A 4757-nucleotide genomic window follows, 5' to 3' on the forward strand; every position below is an offset into this window, starting at 1 on the left:
CTCTATCTCTCACTCTCAAAACTGGAATGTGCTCAATTTGAAAAAGACTTGGGAGTAATGGTTGATCAAAGCCTTTCAGGTTCTAGGCACTGTGCTGCAGCAGTAAAAAAAAAAAAAAGAAGCCCAACAGGATGCTGGGATACATAGCCAAAAGTATTGAGTATAAATCCAAGGAAGTTTTACTTATTTAAAAAAATACATTTGTTAGACCACACTTGAGCTATTGTGTGCAGTTCTAGGGACCGTACTACAAGATATAGATGCACTGGAAAAGGTTCTGGAAGAGCAACCAAATTAATTCCTGGTATGAAAGATAACTTTCTATGAGGAAAGACTTAAGATGCTTAATTTCTTCAAGCTTAGTAAAAGGAGATGAAAGGGTGATTTGACTGAAGCTTTTAAATTCATAAAGGGGATCAACAAAGTGAACTACAAGAGAGTCTTCAGGTTGAGTTATGTTAGTAGAATAAGGGGACATAAATGGAAATTAGCAAATGGTAAATTCCGTACAGATAATCAAAATAATTTTTTCACACGGAGGGTAGTGAATGCGTGGAATAGCCTGCCAGGTCAAATAGTAGAGTCAGAAACTCTGGGGATTTTCAAGACTAGGCTTGATACGGCGTTAGATACTATCTAGTCTGTAGGTAATCAGAGTACTAGCTACAGATTAGTCAAGAAAATGGTGAGCATTGTTGGTCTGAATGGCCTGGTCTCATTATTATGTTATGTTATGCTATGTTGTGCAGTGCTGTGTTGTGTTGTGTTGTGCTGTGATGTGCTGTGTTGTGTTAAGTCAGAGGAGGCCTCAGGCCATGGCTTGTGCATTTACACTGTGGTTGAACGTGACACTTCCCAGTTGTCTTTAGGCAACAACAAAACAAATGTGCATAATTTTTTTATTATTCAGTCATTTCAATGTACTTTAAAACGTATTTTTCTAAGCCTAAATTTCCCACTATAAAAGTTCACCCGAACCGTCTGGGCGTGGGAATGAGAACTGTCAGTTAGCTATGATTGACAGACCGTGCCCCGTTACCATAGCTACCCCCATGATACGCGCTCTTTTTGGAAGACTTTTCACAAACTAGCTAGCTTAGTAGTATATCAAGTATCGATAGATAGCTAAGGTAAGGACGTTGACTTATATCCAATTATAATTTTTGCTATCTAGCTAGCCAAGTTAAGATAAAAGCACAACTATAACGTCCTCATAAAAGCAAACTACCTAGCTAGCTAACGTTAGCTAGCTAGCTAAATGAATATAACCAGAAATAATCTAATAGTCCTTAAAAGGCACTCTAATTTAAGTGAACCTAACGTTAGTCAAATATTTGCATTGTCTTGCCTGTAAGCCAGCGGCACAAACTATGGGTCTCGAGTTATCCATGGGTTTACGGGGCGTGGAAAGGGGAGTGGTTACTGTGTTCGTGACGCACCAAGTTGACAACTTTCTCAACCGGTTGAAAATAGGCCGATAAATTTAAAACGCATATTTCTCCAAAAATACAGAACGGACATATTTAATACTTTACTCATTGTGTTTCTTCAATGCCTCTTGTGCAAATAGCACATAAAACTGAGAAAGTGTGAAAATCACCATGGTACTCCTTTAACTACTGCATGCATAGCTTTTCAAAGAAACCCCTCAGATACACCAAACAGCGGAAGAATCTGAGTCGCGCAGGAACATGTGTAGTCTTACCCAGTGCCACTGGAATGAGATTTGTTTAACGTTATCTTGGTTAACAAATGTTATCTTGTTATCTGACTCCAAAATAATTTTCAAACAGTCCTCTGTGCTAAAAGTTATGCACAGAAGGAGACTGCTAGTGATCTGCCAGTAGTGTGGCTCTATACAGATCACTATCTATCTTGGTAGACTCCAAGTCATCAAATGAACACACAATCATAACAAAGCAGTGCATCAATGATCCTGCTTGCCCTATCTCTGTCAGCCTACCACACTGGCTTAACCTTTGTATCTGGCTGGGCGCTGACCCATGGGTATCAAGACCTTTAGTCAGCACCCCACCACCAAAGACACCATCTTGTTCCCCATGACACTGGCTTTCCACCAGTATAAAACATGATTAGACTTATGGAGAACCTAAGGCTTACATGATGCTGATTCAGTAGGCTTTTTTTTGCAACTGAGCACTGTCCCACCTGCAGACTCCATAAGGGTCACATATCTGAATACTGCCCTACACCTTTAATACTAAAACCTGTGAGCTGATTCCCAGCAAAAATGTATCCATTCTACATGTTATTGCTGGAAAATGTGGTACCACAGATTACAACACTCATGTTGAAACTTGCATTACGAATTCTCTCACTTAATATAATTTTTGTGCATTATTTTTTAACACAACTTTTAAAAACATTGCTTGTTTCAAGCTGATTAGGTAGATAGGGCTAAACCTTTCAGAGTTTAAACAATTTACCTGTGTGGTTGTTTACATGTAGACTGAGCTATAAACCAAGTTAACATATACACAATAAACACGCATTCAGTACAAGTGATCTCAAGTAAGTGAGAAGTAAATACTCTGTGGAATCAAATAAGTTGATTCCTTTTATTTTATCATTTTAAAAACCTCTGTTATTTGTAGTGCAATGACAAATATACAAAGCAACAACATAGAATGAACTAGTGCAGAAAACTAATATCATGTAAGTTACACTTAAATATGTTCTATTCATTCATGTTAAATCGACGTCTAAATCGATACATTTTTAGTACTTTTATTATTTTCAGAAAACTATTTAACCAGTTATAGATATGCTAACCAGGTCGCAAATTACATCCAATAATCAAGTTAGCTAGCAACGTTCTCAAAAAAATAGCTCGTTAGCTCTGAGCTGCAAACCATTAATGGGTAAATCGGGTTCAATCGGAATTACAGATAACGTAATTTAGCGCGTGCGAATTGTTCTGATTGATAGCTGTTGTTCAGAAAGCTTGACAACAGCTTTATGAAAAAGGGAGTGACGTATTTCATTCGTCAGGATGGAGGTCATGCTCAACCCCCGGCACTGGTATGACATTATCTAATTTGGCTCACAGAACTTGGGGCCTCAGGAGGGAGGTCTGCAGTTGGACCCTTCTCGCCATAGACATGTATATATGTCTATGCTTCTCGCCACTTAAGGCAAATCCAGGCCAGGTCATCTATCTGCGCGTGGCCGCGATGCACTTACCCCGCGGCGTCTCAGCGGAGTGCCCTGTAGCCAGCCGCGCAAGATAATGGCCACCCTGTTCAGCACCAGAGACTGTAAAAAATAGTTCAGCACGCACTCACAGTTTAGATCACGGGGTCTTTGAGCGAAGCCATGAGCCGTGCACGCGCGGAACCAGCTCCACGAGGCGCCTGCATGCAATCGCAACACGCTTACCCGCGAGGACGCAGGCAGCCTTTGCCGTCCCCATGGAGGGGTCCTGCACGTGCACGCAACACAGAGCTGCAGATTTGGCACGCAACCAGTATCTGTAAAAAGCACGCAATCAGCGGCTGGGCGCATTGTGAGCTTATGTGGCTGTTCAGCTGGAAAACGGCACGCGCTTTCTAAGTGCACGCTGGTTTGTCAAAACTTTACTATTTTTAACCTCTCACAATAGAGGTTATCACAGTGCTTGAAAGCCCTATTATCTATTTTAATGTATTCTTGAGTGCATCAGATATGTCCACAAAGCATTAATTTCAATTTATCTGACTGGAAATAATTGTTCTGCTGTATCACATGGACAGTTTTGGCTGCAGGCCTGTAACAAGCATAGGACATTAGTACATATGGTTTAACGTGCTCGTTGTTTCTGTGGTACTACACAGGAAAATTATGTCTGTGTCGATAAGAATTTTAATTTGATTTATAAAGATTTTGCCATTTCCCAGTCTGCTTCAGCTCTGAATAGCCCAAAACTATTGCAGATTCCTTTGGCAGATGCCTGTAGGGTTTGTGTGTAAAACTTGAGCAGACTAGTTTCCTGTGCTAAAGAAACAAATTAATAGAATTTTCAATTTCAGCAGATAGTAGTCCTTAAATAGCCACCCAGAGGGGACATTTTTAAAACTGGTAAAAACAAAATCATAGGTCCAGTGTGGTTTATTAATGCATTTAGCTGAACATAAATTGGGAGGAAGAGAGGAGTCTTATATTATTTCTTGCATTCGTAGTGTTACAGTTTTTACTTTGGACTTGTATTAACATGTCCCTTTAAGAATGGTACCTCTGTGAAAATGTCTACAGTTTTTTCCTGTTATTTGTAGCCATTGGGATGTCTAGCAGTAATGTACGCGCTGTGTTGCTGGTCCCTCTGGATTAGTCTGCTGGGAGTTTCCATTTAAACGGCAGCAGGTTTTTGCGCCAGCCCAGAGACTCTGGTCCCGCGTGTTTGTGACAGAGATTGAGAGAACATCTGTGGAGAGAACATCTGAGAACTTTAGCACCCAGGTGGTGAGATCTGGAGACTCTGACTGTACCGCATGGAAGCAGCACTCACTGCAGCAGCGGTAGGCCACCGAGGGCATGTGCCAGCTCAGACGCTGGTCCGTTTCCCAGAGAGAGGTTCCCACAAGGGTGCCAGATTTCACACATTCTTCCTCACGCCGTTCAACCAAGTCCTTGTGTCTGCTCGTTTAAAATGGCGCTTCTACCGTAAACTCTGCCTTCACTGAGCCGATGTGATTGGTCAGAAGATTATTCCTAATTCTTTAAAAGTTGGCAGGTTAATTGTTCTAAACTGCACTTCATTA

The sequence above is a fragment of the Anguilla rostrata genome, chromosome 14, assembly GCF_018555375.3.
Source record: "Anguilla rostrata isolate EN2019 chromosome 14, ASM1855537v3, whole genome shotgun sequence".
NCBI classification, from domain to species: domain Eukaryota; kingdom Metazoa; phylum Chordata; class Actinopteri; order Anguilliformes; family Anguillidae; genus Anguilla; species Anguilla rostrata.